General features: G+C 41.3%; 1 pseudogene; it reads right to left on the reverse strand.

Annotated features, from left to right (window-relative positions):
• LOC110203829 (transcriptional regulator ATRX-like) overlaps positions 1-23,266 on the reverse strand; it is a 236,255-nt pseudogene that overhangs the window by 35,692 nt on the left and 177,297 nt on the right.

Here is a 23,266-nt window from a genome sequence, read left to right on the forward strand (position 1 = left end):
TGTAATTGATTTAAAAGATGAATTCTGGGCCTGTAGTAGTAGGACATCTTAGCTTTCGAATGGGAGGATCCTGAGATTGTGAGGAAGCAGCAGTATAGGTGGTGCGTCCTGCCCCAGGGGTATACAGAATCACCAAATTTACTTGGACAACTTCTTGAAAAAATCCTGGAAGGGTTTAGAGCTCCCCTTGGGACACAAGTATTACAATACATAGATGATTTGCTGGTGATGGGTAACACGAGAATAGAAACTAGTGAGGTCCCAATCCAATTGATAAACTACTTGGAATCAGAGGGTTTGAGGATTTCCAAGCATCAATCACAATTTGTGGAACAAGAGGTGAAATATCTGGGACATCTAATCAGTGAGGGGCAGAAGAGGCTGGACCCAGAGAGGGTGGCAGGAATCCTTCAAACTCCCCTCCCGAAAACAAAGAGGGAACTCAGAAAGTTTCTGGGGTTAGTAGGGTACTGCAGAAATTGGACTGGCTCATATGCGTCCCTCACAAAACCTATGTACCAATACTTATTAGAGGAAGAACCAGAGCAAAGTAGATGGGGCCCTGAAGGGGAGGGGGTATTTAAGAAACTGAAGGAAGTCCTCACCTCCCCTCCCGTTTTGACGCTCCCCTCCTTGGAGAAACCCTTCTATTTATTTGTAAATGTAGACAAAGGAGTAGCACTGGGGGTCTTGGCCCAAATAAGGGGAGGCCAGAAGAGACCTGAGGCTTTCTTATCAAAAATCTTGGATTCTGTGGCTAGAGGGTGGCCTACCTGTATTCAAGCAGTAGCGGCTACTGCTATACTGGTGGAGGAGAGTAGGAAGCAGACCTTTGGGGGAAGCCTGATAGTGAGTGCTCACCTTCAGGTGCGAGCCATCCTGAATCAAAGGGCAGGGAGGTGGCATCAGATTCCAGAATTCTCAAATATGAAGCCATATTACTGGAGAAAGGTGATTTAATACTATCACAAGACAATAACTTAAGTCCTGTCCCTTTTTCGGGGGGCGGAGATGCATCTGAGTTAGGGCATTATTGTATTGAGTTTATTGATCTTCAAACCCGGGTCCGGGAGGATGTACAAGAATCCCCGATTCCCAGAGGAATCAATTTGTTCATTGATGGTTCCTCTAGGGTGGTGAAAGGGAAAAGAAGAAATGGATATGCTATCATTGATGGGGATCAAGAATCCTTAGTTCAGACAGGAGGTTTACTGAAAAGTTGGTCTGCCCAAATATGTGAGCTATATGCCTTAAATCAGGCATTAAAATTATTAAAAGGAAAGGAGGGCAATGTTTACATTGATTCAAAGTATGCCTGGGGAGTGGTACATATTTTGGGGGAAAATCTGGGAAGAAAGGGGAATGGTTAACAGTAAAGGGAAGGAATTAGCATATACTACTTTAATTAGTCAGATCTTAGAGAATCTAATGTTACCTGAGGCCATAGCAGTACTACATGTGGATGGTCATCAATCTGGACAGCCCTTTGAGGCCAGGGGCAATCGCCTTGCAGATTAGGAAGCAAAGAAGGGCAGGGATGACAGAACCTGAGCTGCTTAGTCACATATTATTTCTTATCCCCTCTTTTCCTCCAGTCTCCCTTCTCCCTCCTTTCCCGAGGAAGAAAAACAGAAGGTGTTGGCATTGGGGGCACAGGAAAAAGATGGGCGATGGCTCCTCACAGATGGAAGAGAGGTACCGACCAGAGCAGGTATGAGGCGGGTCCTTCAACATTTACATCAGGGTAGTCATTGGGATGTCAAGAACCTGTGTGATGCCATCGTGACTCGGTACATGTCTCGTGGTCTTTATACCTTGGTTCGGTAGTTGGCAAACGGGTGCTTTGTATGTCGAAGGACAAACAAGTCTGCATTGTGCCAGACTCTGGTAGGGGGAAGGCCCCCAGGTCTTTGACCTTTTCAGAGCATGCAGGGGGATTTCACCTAGCTACCCCCTGTAGGATGCCTCAGATACCTACTGGTCATAGTGGACCACTTAACCTCTCGGGTCGAAGCCTTTCCTTTGCCATGTGCCACTGCTCCTGCGGTGGGAAAAAATTTTACTAGAGCAAATACTTCCAAGGTATGGAGTGGTAGAATGGATTGATTCGGACCAGGGGACCCATTTCACAGCCAAGGTTCTGCAGGCTCTAGTCCAAGCCTTGGACATTACCTGGGAGTTTCACACCCCCTGGCATCCTCCTTCATCTGGTAAGGTTGAAAGGATGAATCAAGAGATTAAGAAACAACTTACTAGGCTAGCCTTAGAAACCCAATTGCCCTGGACGAAATGCCTGCCTCTGGCCCTTCTCAGAATCTGAACCAAACCCCGCAGGGACATAGGGCTCTCTCCTTATGAACTTTTGTATGGACACCCTTACCCTGGGGGAAAGGAAGGGAATTGGGAACCTCTGTTTGAACAAAATGATAAATTCTTAAGAGAATATGTATCTTCCCTGGCAAAACATTTGAATACTCTTCAGGTAAAGGGACTAATCGCTCAAACCCCACCAGTGGGATTCACAGTCCACAGGTACCAGCCCGGAGATTGGGTCCTGATCAGAGTTTGGAAGGAGGAGAAGATTTCTTCCAGCTCAGAAGGTCCCTTTGAAATTTTGCTGACCTCAGATACTGCCATTTGGACTAAGAAATAAGGTTGGACTCATTACACGAGGGCAAAAGGACCGGTGGATCCCCCTTTGGTGTGGACTGTTGAATCCAGACACCCTGAGGAGCTGAGACTGCATCTCCGGGCAGAGGCCTCCTAGAGGGCTGAACACATGAACAATAAGGGCTGGAAATGCTGGATGGTGTGATCATCATAGCCTTTGTTCTGTTGCTCCTTTTTGTATTAGGCATTTTTATCTGTTTGGGGACCACATTTTTTCGCCAAAGAATATTTCCCCTCCTCCCTTCCAGTGGTGTAATCAAAGTGTGATGCCATGGGGGTTCCCTTGATTATTTTCTTATTGAGTTTGTCCTCCTTTTCCTTTCCAGCCCCAATCCCCTGGCTCCCCAGGGACAATAGCTTCCAAAGCCTTGTTCAGATTATAGCCAATACCTTTAACCTCACTAATTGTTGGATATGTGGAGGGCCACAGCAGTTAGAATATTGGCCTTGGGTCCCTGTTCCCCTGAAGCCAGAATGGCTCCTTAGCAACAAGTCAGTAGTTAATAATGGGACAGGATCCTGGGAGGAATGGGAAGAACATTCATGGCCCCTTGCTGAGAAAAAGAAGGGGTTATACTGTCTGAATCAAATGGAGGGAAAGACCCCGTTAGGAGAGAGTAGCTGTGAATGGACCTTCACACGGCTCTCAAGAATCAGATCATGTAACTGCACTGGGATTCAACAGCAGTGGAACAAAACAGATACCCTGGACTTAATTACAGTTTTGGGGAACCCCGCACTGATCAAATTAAGGGAAGAAATAACCCAATGTACGGGAGCGAAGGGAACCATCAAAGTCCCCTATACGGAATGGGGGCAGGTCAATGAAACTGGTGGAGAGAGGGGCCATTTCCCAGAATACTGGAGTAAGATGAACAGAACCGGAGATCCCCTCACGACTAGCTGCAAGTGGGAAGAGAGTGTGACACTGTGGAAATGTTAGTATGGGAATGGGAGTGAGGGCGGGCCACTAGGACCCAGAGACGTTGAATATTACCCAAAAGTGGGGAATTATTTTGCTATGTTCCATCACCAACATCCAGCTTTGAGGTGGCATTATTGGATCTGTGGCCTCGCTGCTTACACCCACCTTCCTGTTGATTGGACTGGGATATGCTATATCGGATTAGCCTGTCCCAAATTCTTTTTCCTCTCAGGACAAGGAGGCAAACATTTGGGTGTACCAGTTTACGCTGATTTAGAATGGAACAAGAAAGCCATTGATACCTCCATTGCCAGCATGGGAAATGAAAATGGGTGGGGAGATACTTAGCCCCCTGAAAGGATTATAAAGGAATATGGACCTGCTACTTGGGCGCAGGATGGGAGCTGGGGATATTGGACCCCAATATGTATGCTTAACAGGATGATTAGACCTCAAGCAGTAGCAGAAATCATTACTAACCAAACTGCTATAACTACTGACCTTCTATCTGTTTTTGTAGAACAAAGTCGGGAGGCTATCTTACAATACAGGCTAGTCTTGGATTATCTCTTAGCTGAGGAGGGAGGTGTCTCCAGAAAGCTAAACCAGTCCACTTGTTGTATGAAAATAGATGATGTGGGACAAACCATTAGAGATACTGACAAGAAAATCAGAAAAATTGCCCATGTTCCAGTGCAGACCTGGTTCTCTTCATTTAATACTCCCTGGTGGCCCTTGTTTGAGGGTTCTTGGTGGAAGCAGGTATTATGGTTTTTGTTAATAGCAGTAAGTGGAGTCATACTACTCCCAGTGTGTGTCCCTTGCATGTTGCATTTAATTACTACTACTATCCAAAAGACCCTCTCTAGAATGATCACATTAAAAGAGCCTGTCAGTGAGTCTAGAAGACTAATGATATCAAGGAATCAAGAGTGGATGACAGTCGATCACGAGGAAGGAGGGCCCAATCTTGATGACATAGCAAATAGGAAAGCTGAAGAAATCTACCAGTTTTGGTGTGAGAAACTTTCAACTATGAAATGAGAGGGGGGAACTGTGTGGGACAACAGAAAGTTTCTCATATAAAATGGAAACTATGCTCCAAAAATGTAGTAAGGCTTTAGCACAAGCTGGGCCTAAGTTTCATTTGCCTGTAAAACTTATGTTTTGCGAAGAATAAGGTCCTGCACCAGCTGCCCATCCCCTCCTTTGTTTTGTACCTTATCTTTGCCAAATAAGGCAATCCAAGCTTGTTTCTAGTAAAATGTATCTCTTAGTTCCTGGATAAAGTTGTTTGTCTCTTACCTCAGCCAATGGGGATAAAGAGATTCAGGTAAACAACTGGGGAGGGGGTTTTCCCAGAGTTGTTTGTCTGAGGGTATATAACTGCTTATTTGCTGCTCGTATCTTGCCTCCCTACTCCAGTCTACCCTGGGTAGGTGATGCCCAACTCTCTCACGAGACTTGCTAGAATAAAACTTCTATTTTCTACCTGGAGAAACCTCTGAGTTTTTAATTGGATAAGTGGTCTCTATGCCACTCATGGGGAACCTGTGCCCTCGAGGCACATGAGATCATGGAAGTAGCCAATGGCAAAGCCAGGACCAGACTGAAGTTTCTTTACTCACAGGCAGGCTTTCCACTGGGCCTCTTTGAAGGTTCACATTTCATATTTCCTTAGAAGTGATGCAGATTCGGACTTCCACTTCTGGCAGCCAAGATGGCAGAGTGAAAAGCTAGCCACTCTCACTCTCCCCTATCAATTTCTGAAAACCCAGAAAATATCGCCCCAGAAAAAATCCCTGGAACAGCTGAACTAGAAGAAAGCCGGGGAGCAGCAGTGCAGCAACCCAGCAAACGGGTCTCCCAGGGCCTCAGCAAAAATAAGGGAAGCAGAACTAAAAGGGACCCCAGGTGGATAAGTATCCTGCAGCTTTCTGAAAGGAGGTGAAGAAAACAACCCAGAGGCTTCCTAAAGCCTCGGCCTTGCTGGTTCCAGCCCAACACCAGGTGAGCTGTCAGAGCCCTGCAGCCTCCAATTGTGAAGAAATCCTGAAGCACAGGTGGTAGAACAGGCAAACACCAACACCTGGACCTCCGAGTGCCTCAGTGAGGGGGGGGAACCGGTGGAAACCAGCTCAGAAAACCACCAGGTGCCTCAGCACTCTACCTCAAAGGAATCTCCTAGTGCATTAGCAGAAACGAGGGAGACAACACTGCAGATAAATACCCTGCAGCACCCATCTGAAAGGAGTTGAATAAAGCTAAAGGAAAGGAAAAGCAGGCAACCTAGAATTGCCTGAAAGTTCCAGCCTTGCTGATTCCAGCCCAGCACAAGGTAAGCTGCCAGAAACCTACAGCCTCCAATTGCCAACATAAGAGGCCCCAGCCACAAAGCCAGTGACCAAGACCTAGGCTCCCAACACAAGAAGCTTGGGTCAGTGCCCTCTGTTCCCCAGCAGGAGAGCTCAATCTCTTTAAAGGCCAGGGAATAAAGAAACACCATGAGTAAAAAGAAATGTACCATAGATTCATATTATGAGAAGAGTGAAGATCAAGACAGAAATTCTGAAGAGGACAACATTGTCAACAAACCCACATCTGCAACAACAAAAGGGAATATGAACTGGTCTGAAGCCCAAAAAGCCTTCTTAGAAGAGCTCAAGAAGGATTTTAATAGTCAAATGAGAGAGGTAGAAGAGTCCTTCAAAAATACAATTGGCCAATTGGAAAAAAATACACTGAAGAAAACAAGTCCCTAAAAACACAATTGGCCAATTGAAGAAGGAAGTACAAAAACTAACAGAAGAAAACAATCTGTTAAAAACTAGAATTGGACAAATGGAAACTAATGTCTCTATGAGAGAGCAAGAATCAGTCAAACAGAAACAAAAAAATGAAAAAAATAGATGAAAACGTAAAATACCTCATCAGTAAAACAACACCTGGAAAATCGATTCAGGAGAGACAATTTAAAAATTATTGGACTACCTGAAAATCATGATGAAAAAAAGAGCCTGGACAGTATCTTTCAGGAAATCATAAAGGAAAACTGCCCAGAAGTCCTAGAACCAGAAGGGAAAATAACCATAGAAAGAATCACCATCACCACCTGAAAGAGATCCCAAATTGACAACGCCAAGGAATATAATAGCAAAATTCCAAAATTACCAGATGAAAGAGAAGGTGCTGCAAGCAGCCAGAAAGAAACAATTTAAATATCATGGAACCACAGTCAGGATTACACAGGACCTTGCAGCTTCTACATTAAAAGACAGCAGGGTGGAACATGATATTCTCTAAGGCAAAGGAGCTTGGAATGCAGCCAAGGATCAATTACCCAGCAAAAATGAGCATCATTTTTCAAGGGAGGAGATGGATATTCAACGAAATAGGAGACTTCCAAACTTTCCTGATAAAAAGACCAGAGCTCAACAAAAAATTTGATCTTCAAGTACAGGACTCAAGAAGGACTAAAAAGGTAAATGGGACAGAAAGATACAATATGTTGTTAATAAGGGGGGCTGTTTAAACCCCTACAAGGGAATATGACACTTGCAACCCTTGAGAACTGTATTGTTATTACATGTTAAAGGAGTATACATAAAGAGGGGATATTAGTTGACTTTGATGTAATGATAAAAAAAAATCTAATCAAGTGGAAATGGATCCAAATAAGTGGATCAATCTGATCTTAGAAAATGTACTGAGAAAGGAGGAGGCAGACAAGGGTAAATTACATTACAGGAAAAGACACAAAATCCTATTACAGCAGAGGGAAAGGGGGGGGGTGAGCATTGTTTGAACCTTACTCTCATCAGATTTGGCTCAAGAAGGGCATACATAATCAGTTAGGTATAGAAATCTAACTTGCCCTATAGGCAGTAGGAGGGAAAAGGGGAAAGAAAAGGGAGGGGAAGGAAGAGGGAAGGGAAGCAGCAGGAAGAGTAAAGGGGAAGAAAAGGGAAAGGGATAATAGAAGGGAGGAGGGACTGAAGGAGGTGGGACTGAAGGAGGTGGTGGTCAAAAGCAAAACACTAGTGAAGGCGGGAAAGGAAAAAGGAGAAAGAAAAGCATAAATGGGGGGAAAGGATGGAGAAAAAGACACAGATAGTAATCATAACTGTGAATGTGAATGGGATGAACTCTCCCATAAAGGAAAAGGATTGCAGAATGGATTAAAAACCATAATCCTACAATATGTTGTTTACAGGAAACACATTTGAAAAAGAGTGACACATACAGGGTAAAGGTAAAAGGCTGGAGCAGAACATATTATGCTTCAGCTGAAGTAAAAAAGCAGGGGTAGCAATCCTGATCTCAGACAAAGCAAAAGCAAAAATAGATCCAATCAAAAGAGATAAGGAAGGAAACTACATCCTGCTAAAAGGCACCATAGACAATGAAGTAATATCATTACTAAACATATATGCACCAAATGGTATAGCATCCAAATTCTTAGAGGAGAAGTTCAGGGAGTTACAGGAAGAAATAGACAGCAAAACTATACTAGTGGGGACCTCAATCTCCCTCTCTCTGCACTAGATAAATCTAACCACAAAATAAACAAGAAAGAAGTTAAGGAGGTGAATAGAACATTAGAAAAGTTAGGTATGATAGACCTCTGGAGAAAACTGAATGGGGATAGAAAGGAATATACTTTTTTCTCGCAGTACATGGCACATACACAAAAATTGACCATGTACTAGGGCATAAAAACCTCACAATCCAATGCAGAAATATTAAATGCATCCTTTTCAGATCATGATGCAATAAAAATTATATGTAATAAAGGGCCATGGAAAGATAGACTAAAAAAATTGGAAACTAAATAATCTAATCCTAAAAAATGATTGGGTCAAACAACAAATCATAGAAACAATCAATAATTTCATTCAAGAGAATGACAATAAGGAGACAACATACCAAAACTTATGGGATGCAGCAAAAGCAGTTCTTAGGGGAAGTTTTATATCTCTAAATGCTTACATAAATAAAATAGAAAAAGAGGAGATCAATGAATTTGGCATACAACTAAAAAAACTGGAAAAAGAACAAATTAAAAATCCTCAACTAAACACCAAATTAGAAATATTGAAAAAAAGGAAAAATTAATAAAATTGAAATTAAGAAAACTATTGAACTAATAAATAAAACTAAGAGCTGGTTTTATGAAAAAAAAGCAGTAAAATAGATAAATCTTTCGTTAATTTAATTAAAAAAAAGAAAGAAGAAAACCAAATTACTAGTATCAAGAATGAAAAGGGAAGCTACCACCAAGGAAGAGGAAATTAAAACAATAATTAGGAATTATTTTGCCCAACTATATGCCAACAAATTTGACAATCTTAGTGAAATGGATACATATTTACAAAAATATAAATTGCCCAGATTAACAAAGAGGAAGTAAAATACTTAAATAACCCCATCTCAGAAAAAGAAATTGAACAAGCCATTGATGAACTCCCTAGGAAAAAATCTCCAGGGCCAGATGGATTTACATGTGAATTCTATCAAACATTTAAAGAACAATTAATTCCATACTATAGACTATTTGGGAAAATAGGTGAAGAAGGAGTCTTACAAATTCTTTTTATGATGCAAATATGGTGTCATACCTAAACCAGGAAGAGTCAAAATAGAGAAAGAAAATTTAGACCAATTTCTCTAATGAATATAGATGCAAAAATTTTAAACAAAATACTAGCAAATAGACTGCAGCAACTTATCACAAGAATAATACACTATGACCAGGTAGGATTTATACCAGGAATGCAGGGTTGGTTCAATATTAGGAAAACTATCAGCATCATTGAGCATATCAACACCAAAACCAACAGAAACCACATGATCATCTCAATAGATGCAGAAAAAGCTTTTGATAAAATACAACACCCATTCCTATTAAAAACACTAGAAAGCATAGGTATAAATGGAGTCTTCCTTAAAATAATAAATAGCATATATCTAAAACCTTCAGCAAGCATTATATGTAATGGGGACAGGCTAGAAGCATTTCCAATAAGATCGGGGTGAAACAAGGATGTCCATTATCACCACTGTTATTCAATATTGTACTGGAAACCTTAGCTTTAGCAATAAGAGAAGAAAAAGAAATTGAAGGCATTAGAATAGGCAAAGAAGAAACAAAGCTATCACTCTTTGCAGATGACATGATGATATACTTAGAGAATCCTAGAGAATCAAGTAAAAAACTACTCGAAATAATAAACAACTTTAGCAAAGTTGCAGGCTATAAAATAAACCCACATAAATCATCAGCATTTCTATATATTACCAACAAAGCCCAACAGCAAGAGAAATCCCATTTAAACTTACTGTAGACATTATAAAATATTTAGGAGTCTACCTCGAAACAAACCCAGGAACTCTATGAACACAATTACAAAACACTTTTCACACAAATAAAATCAGATCTAAATAATTGGAAAAACATCAGTTGCTCATGGGTAGGCCAGCTAATATAATAAAAATGACAATCCTACCTAAGCTAATTTACTTATTCAGTGCCATACCAATCAAACTACCAAAAATTATTTTATAGAGTTAGAAAAAATAACAACATTCATTTGGAAGAACAAAAGGTCCAGAATATCAAAGGAACTATTGAAAAGAAATGCAGGGGAAGGTGGCCTAGCAATTCGAGATCTTAAATTGTATTATAAAAGAGCAATCATCAAAACTGCTTGGTACTGGCTAAGAAATAGGGAGGTGGATCAGTGGAATAGGTTAAATATGCAAGACACAGTAGTCAATGACTATAGTAATCTATTATTTGATAAACCCAAAGACCCCAGCTTCTGGGATAAGAACCCACTCTTTGAAAAAAACTGCTGGGAAAACTGGAAAAGAGTATGGCAGAAACTAGGCATAGACCCAAATCTCACACCATATACCAAAATAAAGTCAAAATGGGTTCATGACTTAGATATAAAGGCTGATACCATAAGTAAACTGGGAGAACAAGGAATAGTTTACCTATCAGATCTATGGAGAACAGAAGAATTCATGACCAAACAGGAGATAGAGAACATTATGAAAAGCAAAATGGATAATTTTGATTACATTAAATTGAAAAGTTTTTGCACAAACAAAGCCAATGCAACTAAGATTAGAAGGAAGGTAGAAAATTGGGAAAGAATTTTTACAACCAGTCTCTCTGATAAAGGCCTCATTTCTAAAATATATAGAGAATTAAGACAAATTTATAAGAACACAAGCCATTCCCCAATTGATAAATGGTCAAAGGATATGAACAGACAGTTCTCAGATGAAGAAATTAAAGCCATCTATAGTCATATGAAAAAATGCTCTAAATCGTTATTGATTAGAGAAATGCAAATCAAAACAACTCTGAGGTACCACATCACACCTATCAGATTGGCCAACATGACAAAACAGGAAAATGATAAATGTTGGAGAAGATGTGGGAAAATTGGAACACTAATACATTGTTGGTGGAGTTGTGAAATGATCCAACCATTTTGGAGAACAATTTGGAACTATGCCCAAAGGGCTACAAAAATGTGCATACCCTTTGATCCAGCAATAGCACTTCTAGGGCTATATCCCAAAGAGATCAAACAAATGGGAAAAGGACCCACATGTACAAAAATATTCATAGCAGCTCTTTTTGTGGTGGCAAAGAATTGGAAATTGAGAGGATGCCCATCCATTGGGGAATGGCTGAGCAAGTTGTGGTATGTGAATGTAATGGAATACTATTGTGCTATAAGAAATGATGAACAGGCTGACTTCAGAAAAACCTGGAAAGACCTATATGGTCTGATGCTGAGTGAAGTGAGCAGAACCAAGAGGACTTTGTACACAATAACAGCCACGTTATGTGATGACTAATATTGTTAAACTGAACCCTTCTCAGCATTACAAGGATCTAAGACATCTCCAGAGGCCTCGGGATGGAAAATGCTGTCCACATCCAAAGAAAGAACTATGGAAGTCGAATCGCTATCACTTATTTTTACCGTCTGTTGAGTTTTGTTTCATCTTTCTGATGGTTCCTCCTATTGGTTTTAATTTTTACTTACAACTTCATTAATATGAAAATATGTTTAATAGGAATGTAAATGTAAAGCCTATATCAGATTGTATGCTGTCTTGGGGAGGGTGGGGGGGGCGGAAGGGGGAGAAAACTTTTCAACTCAAAAGCATATGGAAGTGATTGTTGATAAATCAATAAATTAATTAAATCGAAAAAAAAAGAAGTGATGCAGATTGCCTATGTCATGCTCTTAGGCAGCAGAGGAAGTGAAGGAGCTGTATTAGTGCTGACCTTGAAAAGAACAAAGTTAACTTTTCTAGCTTGGCATGTAAGCGGAATTCCTTAGTCCTGCAGTTCAGTGGAGTACTGTACTTTCTTTAAGGGACAGAATTTGGAGAAAAAGTTATTTTAATTGCATTCTCTGTTTTCTGTACAACTATAGTTCCATAAGTCAAGGAGGGTGAGTTAATGGAGCAACCTCAAAATCCTTCTGAAAAAATTAGTATAACTACTGTAGCTATTGTGCTTGCCTTCAGTAAAATATGGTTGTCTTTTCTAAAGTTTCAAATTTCGTGTTTTCTGACTCCTAATTTCTATTGCTGAAATATTAAAGCAATAGCCTTTGTTGAAGTGAGCATAAACAAATATCCTTATCCACACTTTTCTCTGAGAGTGTTCATTTTATATCCTAACTCTCGATTCTGTTGGTTTTGACATATTAGATACTTTGTTTTGTGTGGAAATGCTTTGCATTTGAAAGTTAACTCTGTCAGAAGTAGTTTTCAGTTCCTTTAAATGTGATCATCATGTTCATATCTGCTCACTTGCATCCTGTTCATAGGAACCTGACACGCATCACGCACAAAACTTTAAAAAACTTATGTAAGTGTTAGTAACAACTTGTATAGTTAATATTATTTTGTAGATCTGTTTATAATTTATGCAATACTCTATGTAAACGTCTTTGTTGACAATAAAACTCTATGCTTTCTGAAAAAAAAGTTTCTCTCTAGCATGGTTGAGTAAGTTCACAACTCCACCAACAGGGCATTAGTGTCTCAAATTTCCCACATCCCCTGCAACATTTGTCATTTTCCTTTTCTGTCATATTGAACAATCTAATAGGTGTGGAGTGGTATCTCAGAGTTGGTTTAGTTTGCATTTCTCTAATCAAAAGTGATTTAGAGCACTTCTTCATATGCCTATATATAGCTTTGATCACTTTGTCTAAAACTGCTTTTTCATATCCTTTGACCAGTTGTCAAGAGGAACTGGTCTTATTTTTGTAAATTTCATCCTATTCTCTCTATATCTGAAAAATGAAATCTTTATCAGGGAAACTTGCTGTAATTTTTTTTTCAGTTGGGATTATTGTATATTCCCCTCTTACTCTCTTTCTGCTTTCACCTTGTCCATTCTCAAGTGTTTTACTTCTGAATACCCCCTCCCACTGTTGCGGTCTGAGAGGTTGAGACCCTCAAAGACTGGAGTACAGGACGGGGTCATCTGGAATGAATTCACAGACCCAAGCATTCTTCAAGTCAAGGTGGCAGAGATTTATTGTTATGCTTTTCAGTGGGCAAGGATTCTTAAGGAACTTTCAAGAAACTGAGCATGGAGTAAGGGTTTATATGGAAAAGGGCATGGGAAAGGAATGCCAGGGACACTGATGAGGTAATCCAAAGGTGTAAGTGTCTTTGGGAGTTATGGATGGGAAATGTAGGGAGTATACCAGTCAGGGAGGGAGAAGACAGAAGCATGGCTCTCGGGAGTCTGGCAGGAGGAAGAGTCCTTGGTCCGGCCAAGGACAAAACTCCTTGGGCTGAGCAAGGCACCCTTCTCCCTCTGTTTTGATGAGAGAATGCTTTGCAACAAGGAAAAGCTTTCTCACAAGACAGGAACTTACTAAGGAATTGGGAGGCTTCCAGAGATATGATCTGAGGGCTGGGGCCTGAGCAGCGCAGCACTCTCTCACCCAGCTTTGTGTAGCTGCACCAGGGAGAGAGATGAGGGTCATGCTGGGGCCCACGTATGAGTAACTGCTAGACACGGTGTCCTTGGTCTGGGGAGTGATTGTCAGAGACAGTGTTTCTCAGACTAAGGAGAAATTTCGATCCAAGTAGAAGCACAAGCACCCAAGCACCCCATGATTCCCCCCCTTAAACAGATGGGACCCAAAATCTTTTTGGGTGAGGGACAAAGGTCTCAACTTCTGAAACCGTTTCCTGCTGGGCTTGGGCATAAAGCTGTCCCTGCCTCCTGGGGTCCCTCTGTTCAAGGGGTTGGTTCTCTAGCCAGTGTCTGGAACTTGGCTGATGCCAGATCCAGGGGGTCTGTGGTCTCAGACAGAGGCTGGTATACAGCTTGAGCGGTCATCTGGGAGTGGAGGGCACTGAGCCTAGAGGAGACAAATCTGACAAGGAGATTAAGCAGACAAGGAAGGGCCAAAAAGAAGTAAAAGGAATATAATCCTTTTATAATCCATATATATGTGTGTGTCTATATATATATATATATATATATATATATATATATATATATATATATATATATATATTATATAATATATAACACACACACACACACACACACACACACACACACACATATATATGAGTTGGACAAGAATACTAGTTAACATAGAGAGAAGCCAAAATCCCCAAGAAGAGGATGACCTTGGTGTACTAAGGTTTTCATGGATTTCTTGCATCCAGATGAATTTCTTTAGTCCTATTGAGCTCCACCTATTGAGAGTTGTTAATATACATACAGGAGGAGGTGTTGGCCAGGGCACAGACACCTCCACTAAGCAAGTAGATAATCCAAAGCTATCTGATTATCCAGGACCACATTTGCCAGGGAATCCAGAGGTTGCTGAATGTCCCAGATACTATAAGCTGTGTCATTTGCCAATTGGTGAATGGTCCCTGTCAAGTAGGAAAGAATGTACTCATGTTGTAAATATCCATACCAGGGCATGAGATGCTCTGTTCCCTTTTTAAGGTACCAGAGAGAACATTGTCCCCAGAACCTATGCTTTACTCCTGTTAGGGTGGAGGTGCTGGGTTTAGTAATATTGAAAATGGTCAGAGGTGGTGCCAAAAATCCAAGGGAGCACACACCAAAATCCTTACCAGGTGTTAAACACTGGGTGGCTAGAACAACATTCCTGGGGTCCTGCCAAGTAGTGGCATTTTGCTTTACTTTTTCCCCAGATTCCTGACCACCTCGCCCACCCAACTCACAAAGGAAGGAGTATCCCTTAGGAGTACAAATGGGACCTGTTTGTACAAGGTACTGAGAATCAGTGTGATTACATGCCAATATTCCAGGTGGAAGAGAAACTTTCAAAAGATTTCAACAAGAGTGTTATAGTTAGAGGGGGCTGTAGCATTGTGTGTCAATTGAGAAGAGAAAGTTAAATAGGGAATACTTACTAGGAGAGTGGCAAGAGGAATTGGGTCATAGGTGTAAGTAGGGAGTTTACCCTCAGAATAGGTGGTACAGCTGGGAGAGGTAAAGTTCTCGGGACACTCATCATCCTTACAGGTGGTACAAGTCAAGAGAGCAGCAGAGAAATTTACAGTCCCTCCCCTGACAGGGGTCTTTACCTGTACAGTGGCCATAAAGCTTGTCTCTCAAGCAAGGGAATAATTCCCTGTTGAGAAACAAGATGTTAAGATAGAAAAATTTTCCCATAAAGGAGTGGCCAGGACAAAAGGGATGGTCAAAGACCTCTGAGGTGGTTACATTAGGGAGGGGGGCTCTTACAAAAACTGCTTTAAACAAAAGAGGTTCCTAACTTTAACCTCACAACAACTGAATAGATACACAATCTTGTTCCACAGGCTTGTTTATCCTTCTCTAATTATACTTCAGAAATTGAATATTTTACATATGATAAATTCAAAAACTGATTTTACTCTTACTTAGGCCATGGGATAACTACAAATTCAGATCAAAACAGCAAGATCTCACATACTTACATTGTGCTCATGTCTTCTACTGACAATTTGCTCTGATCACAGAAATCTAGTATAAAAGGAAAAGGCATGGACATGTGACATGCCAAATATGACAAGATAGAACATCCTTATCTCTCTTTGAGTTCAGATAAGAGTCACAGTTCTCCAGTCACGCAGTGTCTGTTTCTCCTCATAGTCAGACTCAGGAATAGTCAGATGGGAAACATTCCTTCTCAATGGAACACAATGGGGAAACTGAGCCAGGAGGATCCTATCCTACATTGAGGCTAAGATTGTGCTCGCAGCTTTTTCCCAAATGAATCACATTCCCTCTGAGTAGACCTCCACCTGTTATTGTTGCATTTCTCTCAGATACTGATTTAATGCAGACAACTATACCCAAACTTAAACTCAAAACAAAATTAATTATAGTCCCAAGAGACTTTTACCTCAAACAGCAAGTTTCACTAATTACAGCCTAAAGCCAGATATAGTTAATTTTACTCTCATGGAGTTGCAATAAGCAATAAAGATTTTCCAGGACTCACATACATAAGAGATTCCACTTTACATCTTTCTTTCTCAAATTTAAACTTGTCCTGGTGTAAAAATCAGTCATTAGAAATCATTTCTCTCTATTGTACATGAACTTGCTACTTCTCAGCCAAGTTCAATGTTTAGGACCTCCAAACCCTAACAAGCTCTTTTCTCAGGGCAGATGATCTTGCCCACACAGATGGTTTCCAGGGACACTGGGAAGTTTACAAAATAAGGGGAATTGCCATCTCCTCCAGGGAGGGGCTGATCCTGGTGCCACTTCCTGCCGACCCCCTTATCCCAAGGAGTACTATTTGGAATGGGCAGAATCAACCTGGATAAGGCTTTTACCCAATCCCCTCCTTTTCACACACTAACCAATTAACAATTCTAGATTTTAAATTAAAATAGTAACTTCAGACAACTTAGTTAATGATAATAACTTTCATAAGTGATAGTGAAATTGTTTTAGCTATAAGTCCTTCTTTAATTACAGGTAAAGGTGGAAATACCTGATTTTCAAAATGGTAGTTATCAAACATTATAAGACAAGATTAGCAAGGCTTACAAAGTTATATAAGTGGTTTTACACAAATTTTCTATCATCCTTTAGTTTCTTTCAGATCACACTTTAATAACATCCAAATCATGAAAAGCTGCTTCACATAACTGATACAAAAGTTTACCAACTTGAAACAATACTAGATGTTTAAAACTTGAAAGAAGCACATTACCAATCAGGTGACTCAAACTCTGTTGAACGCATTTCCAAATTTCTTTACATAGAAAATCCAGCATGTCATCACCATTGGCATTGTATACTGGTCACATCTGATTAAGGAACTAATAGTAACAGTTAACATTTATAGTGTCTGCCCTCTGCCCAGGCATTGTGTTAGGCACCTTCCAATCATGTGAGATTAACTGAGTCAACTTGCTTAATGTCACCCAGTTAACAAATTTCAGATCCATATATTTTCCCAATTTGCCTTGGTGCCAAACAGTATAATAAATTCTGACTTAAAATATTAAATTAAGAGCATCACATTTCATTTAAAATATTACCAGAATGAATTACATTACCTTTTGGTTGTGTTCCAGCACGCAAGAACTTTTCTCTTTTATGTGAGGCAGGAAAGATTAAGTGCTACCTCTGTTTTTGATCTGAGGGGAAAAGGTTCCCCTTTCTATCTTGTCTTTCCCTCCACATTCAAAACTTGGCCAGAGTTAGAATGGAGAGAAAGAGAGAGAATTTTTTCCCCCAACAATTCTCCAAAAGTTTCCAAACTTTTTATTCTCAAACTCTCTGTTCACTCTGTTAATGCAAATAGATTATGCTTTTCTTTCTACCCATACTCCTCTCATTCCTACGTCCTTAAAATTTCTTGTCTTTCCTTCTACCTACTTATCCCTGTGATGCATTTTGATTGAAGTCCCTTCATAACTGCACATATCTTATTTCTTTCTAATTTTGATCTGATACTTTGAGGATCCTTCTCAACTTGCCTTTCACCAATCATATAACCTAAACAATAAAATATTTTTATCTCTTTCTCTCTCCCATCCACCTGCTCCTCTGAGGCTGCTGTAATCAGGAAGGGAGAGGGGGAGAGAAAGAAAGTGGCATTCGAGAGTCCAGCTGCAGCCTTGGGATGCTACTCTTGCTACCTGGCTGCAAACGGACACTCACTCACACCACACAGGCACAAACACAGAGCAGATACATGGTAATGACAGGGAGAATCTAAAAGCTCAGGGAGACTTGTCAGAAATCCCCTACACAAATCAGACAATTTTTTTCATGATTCTCTAGATCGTATGGAAACCAGTCAAAATTATGTTAAGGTCTGGGAGACTGAGCTTTCTCCAGTTCTGTAAAAGATAAACTAGGGGCAAATCTCGAGGTTTGGAGGGAGATTGGCCCATCCTCTTTGCATATAAGCCTTAAGGAAAAAAAAGGGACTGGCTCCTGTAGTCTCCTCGCCTCGATCAGTGTCCTGGTGAAGGAGAAAAAATCTGCAGAAATTCCCAAACAAGGCGTCCCTTGTCAAGAGGGAAATCTGCTAGAGCCTGTCGCAAGCTCGACCCAAAGCCCCAGTAAGCCTTCCTAGGTGCTTGAAGGGCGACCCAACTACAGGGAGAGAGGAGGGGGAGGCTTACCTGGACTCGGAGAAGGCTTGAGACTTCAGACAAGCCCCACTTTGGGTGCCATAAATGTTGCAGTCTGAGAGGTCGAGACCCCTCAAAGACTGGAGTACAGGACGGGGTCATCTGGAATGAATTCACAGACCCAAGCATTCTTCAAGTCAAGGTGGCAGAGATTTATTGTTATGCTTTTCAGTGGGCAAGGATTCTTAAGGAACTTTCAAGAAACTGAGCATGGAGTAAGGGTTTATATGGAAAAGGGCATGGGAAAGGAATGCCAGGGACACTGATGAGGTAATCCAAAGGTGTAAGTGTCTTTGGGAGTTATGGATGGGAAAGTGTAGGAGTATACCAGTCAGGGAGGGAGAAGACAGAAGCATGGCTCTCGGGAGTCTGGCAGGAGGAAGAGTCCTTGGTCCGGCCAAGGACAAAACTCCTTGGGCTGAGCAAGGCACCCTTCTCCCTCTGTTTTGATGAGAGAATGCTTTGCAACAAGGAAAAGCTTTCTCACAAGACAGGAACTTACTAAGGAATTGGGAGGCTTCCAGAGATATGATCTGAGGGCTGGGGCCTGAGCAGCGCAGCACTCTCTCACCCAGCTTTGTGTAGCTGCACCAGGGAGAGAGATGAGGGTCTTGCTGGGGCCCACGTATGAGTAATTGCTAGACACAGTGTCCTTGGGCTTGGGAGTGATTGTCAGAGACAGTGTTTCTGAGACTAGGGAGAAATTGTGTCCAAGTGCACAAAGCTCCCAAGACAAGCGCCCAAGCCCATCACCCCTATTCACCTTCCCTTCGATAAGTCTCTACCCCACCACCACTCCTTCATCCCCTTTCCCTCCTAGTATCCTGAAGGGTAAAGCAGATTTCTACATCCAACTGAGTGTGTATGTTATTCTCTCTTTCAGCCAGTTCTGGTAAGGGTAGGGTTCACACGCTTCCTTCTCCCATTTTCCCCTCTACTGCAAAATCTCTTTCCAAAATCTCCTTCTATTTTATGTCAGATGGTTTACCCCATTCTCCCTCTCCCTTTCCCCTTCTCCCAGAGCAATTTTCTTTCTCACTCCTTAATTTTTTTGATAATCATCTCATCATATTCAACTCACACCCACACCCTCTGTCCATATATACTACTTGTAACTGCCCTAGTAAGAAAGTTTTAGGAGTTGCAAGTTATCCTTTTCCCATGTAGGAATGTAAACAATTTAACCTTATTAAATCCCTTATGATTCCTCTTTCCTATTTACCTTTTTGTGCTTCTTTTGAGCCTTGTATTTGAAAGTCAAATTTTCTATTCACCTCTGGTCTTTTCATGAGGAGTACTTGAAAGTCCCTTATTTGTTTCATTGAATGTCCATTTTCCCCTTGAATACTCAGTTTTGCTGGGTAGGTGATTCTTGGTTGTAATCCTACCCTTTTGCCCTCAGGAATATCCCATTCCAAGCCCTCTGATGCTTTAAGGTAGAGACTGCTAAATCCACAGTATTTGAATGGCTGTTTGCAATATTTTTCTCCTTGACCTGGGAACTCTGGAATTTGGTTATAATATTCCCAGGAGTTTTCCTTTGGGGCTCACTTTCAACATGATTGGTGATTCTTTCAATTTCTATTTTACCCTCTAGTTCTAGAATATCAGAGCAGTTTTCCATAATAATTTCTTAAAAGATGTCTAGGCTCTTTTTTTATCATGTTTTCAGATAGTCCAATAATTTCTAAATTTCTCTCCTAGGTCTATCCAAAGGTCAGTTGTTTTTCCAGTGACACGTTTCACATTTTTTTATTTCCTCTAAAATGTTTTGCTTCTAATTATTGCCTTCCCAATCCATCCCCACTTCTATCAGCCCTCTCCCTTCTCTTATCCCATTCCCCTCCTACTTTCCTGAAGAGTAAGATAGATTTCTATTCACAGTAAGTGTGTATGTTATTTCTTCTTTGGGCCAATTCTTATGAGAATAAGGTTCATGTGTTATTCCCCACCACCACATCTCTTCCCCTCCAGTGTAAAAGCTTTCACACTTCTTTTATCTGAGATTTGCCACATTCTGCTTCTCCCTTTGTGCTTCTCACAGTGCACACTTTTAATTTTATTTTTTAGATATCATCCTATCATATTCAATTCTCACTGTGCCCTCTGTCTAACTGCCCTAATAATAAGAAAATCCTTAGGAGTTACAAGTGTCATCTTCCCATGAAGGAATGTAAACAGTTTAACCTTATTTAAAGTTTAACCTTTAACCCTTATGATTTCTCTTTCCTTTTTGCCTTTTTAAGCTTCTCTTAAGTCTTGTGATTAAAGACTTCTTGAGGACAGGAACTGTTTCACTTTTGTCTGTTATCCCTGACATCTAACCCAGTGACTGGCACCTACTAGATGCTTAGTTGACTGGTAGGCTAAAACCCTGGAACAATGACAAAAGCATAGCCAGAACCAGGAGCAGAGAATGAGGAATTCTTTATTCAGGTAGGCATCTCAAAGGCCAGGCTACAAAGTCTCTCCAAATTGATGCAGGCAAAGCTTCACCTCACTTAAATGACAGGTGGCCAAACTCCTGGGAACCTCTAGGATGAAGATGAACCTCGTGATGTTTGCCAGGATCAGGCCTGACTTCTTGATCTTTCTTCTGTGTCCTGGGAAGCTCCATGACAGACGAGGAGGGCAGAAAAGAATAAGGAGGGACCCAGCGCCAGTTAGCAGTAACATCCCCACCATTTACGTCTCCCTTTATTCTCTGTCTTTTATTAATCCTTGCTGCCAGCATCTATCTTCCAGATCTTCTTCTCTGCTTCCTTAGGTCACTGTCTCCTAAGTGTCTTTGATTCTTTTTCTTTGTCTGAGCTCTTATACAGCAGAAGAAGATGAATATTTTCGTGTCTACCTCTCCCTCACCCACCTTGGTAACAATGCCACTTTCCCATTCAGCAGCCTCTTCTGTGCCTGTCTCCTTGGATCCTCTGATGCCGCTGTGGCCAACGGATTCTAGCTCCCTCTTCAGCCTGTGCCAGGAGCCAGAAATGGAAAGGCCAAGTTAGAATGGGTTATGCAAGGCAGATGGACAGAGAGAAAGAGGAAAACAGAGTGAAGGAAAGATAAAGAAAGGAGGATAGATAGATTAAAAAAGGGAAGGAGAGAGAGATGGAGAGACAGAGAGAAACAGTGAGAGATTAATGAGATGTAGATGAAGAAACACACGTAATCAACTGATCACCACCTCCTCTGGGGAATCTTGGGGGTTCACCTTTGGTATTTCTGCTGTAGCTGGTGATAGTGAAGGGAGGCTGCCTCAGGGATTCTGTGGCTTTCTTGTTTTCTTCCTCAAAAGTTGCCTAAGAAATATGCTTGGAAATCAGAGCTGCCTCTTCTGAGATGCATTCCTCAAACCCCCAGGCCTAGCCAACCCTTCTTTACTTCCTCCTCCTTCCCCCTGAGCCCCACAGAGGCTCACACAGCTGCAGCAGCCCCCTCACTGCACAGGAAGGCATCCACACTGGTGACAGCTGTGGCTTCAGTCTTGGCCTCAGGCTGGGTCAACCTGTCCAGCTGCTTCTGGATACTGTCAAGCTTCTCCGGAGTTAGCCTCTCTGGTCATAGGAATACAAGTTATGTCAGATGCCCTCTCATCTGGGATTTTCCTGTCCCTACCCTATCAATCTCCCTTCCTGAAGACTCTGAATAGGTGGACACCCAGTCTTCAGCTCTATTTGGGGCAAATGTTCATCTCCCCCCCATGAGAAAGGTAGGTTATCCTTAGGAGATATCTAGAATACAGTCCTAGGAAAGAGGAAGTTCATTTTCTCAAAACAGGCATTATTCACCTTTCCCTCCCCTCTATCATTCTCTGCCCTCCAACACAGGGTTTCTCACCCTCCATCAGAAGCTGTTCCTTGTTGTTGTTGTTGACATTGCTGATTTCCTGGGATAGTTTGGCTGTCTTCTAATACAAGGAAGAAAAGGAGGCCAGCTGCACCTAAAGACCCCTCCCTCCACAGGAATGCTGCCCTCACACCACAGTATAGAAGTTCACAAAATTTCAGTTAGAAAGGACACCAGAGGCCTTCTTTCCTAACCCATTCCTGAACACGAATCTCTTTTACATCACCAACAGATAGCCATCTACTTGAAAACTTCCACTGAGATTGCAAATCTAGTTTTCTTGAAACCATGCCAGCCCTCCTCCACTTTAAACACAACTCCTTAAACCAGTACTCCATATACTCTCCCTAATTACCCTTTCAATTCACCCTCAGCTCTAACGATGGTTTATTTCACTGTCCGCTTCTGCATACTAGGTGTGTCCCTTTCTTCAAGTATTCCCCTTATCCTACATCCCACCTTCCATACTCCCCACCAATAACCATTTATCTTCAGATCCTGACCACAGGTTATCCCCTCACATGGAATTCCCAGTCTTATTTTCTCCATCATTTCCTCTAGTTGCTGGCCAAACTCCATTCTAAGGAAAAAGAAAGCAAAGATTGGTCAGGGTCACTACCAGAAGAAGCTCACCCTCCAAACAATCACTAAGCCACCTTTAGAACCACGAAGCTCTAATCCTCCCTCTGCAGGAAGTTTTCTAGGATTCTTCCAGTATACAAAGATCTCTCCCACTTTTAAATATTTCCTGTATTAAGCCTCAACTGTCTCATCACTTACAGAGTCACTTAATTCCAGAACTTGAAGACTGATCATCTAGTCTAGGCCTCTCACTTTAAAAATCAAGAAACTAAAGAGAAGAGAGTCATGATGATGAGCTAGGAATAGAACTCAAAGCTGTCTGAACATCAGTGCTCTCTGGGTCTTAATTTCTTCCCCTGTAAAATCAAACTAACTCTACTTGATGTTTTCTAATATCCCTTCAAACTCTGACAATCTATTATCTATGGACTTCTCTTGGTGCAAAGAAATGCAATGCAATGGGAAAAGCCCTGGACAAGTAGTCAGGAGACTCAAGAAACTGCAACTGCATAATTACAATCTTGGGCAGTCCCATCTTCTCTCTGGAAC

This window comes from Phascolarctos cinereus, unplaced genomic scaffold, assembly GCF_003287225.1.
Source record: "Phascolarctos cinereus isolate Bilbo 61053 unplaced genomic scaffold, phaCin_HiC Scaffold_11;HRSCAF=466, whole genome shotgun sequence".
Taxonomy (NCBI): domain Eukaryota; kingdom Metazoa; phylum Chordata; class Mammalia; order Diprotodontia; family Phascolarctidae; genus Phascolarctos; species Phascolarctos cinereus.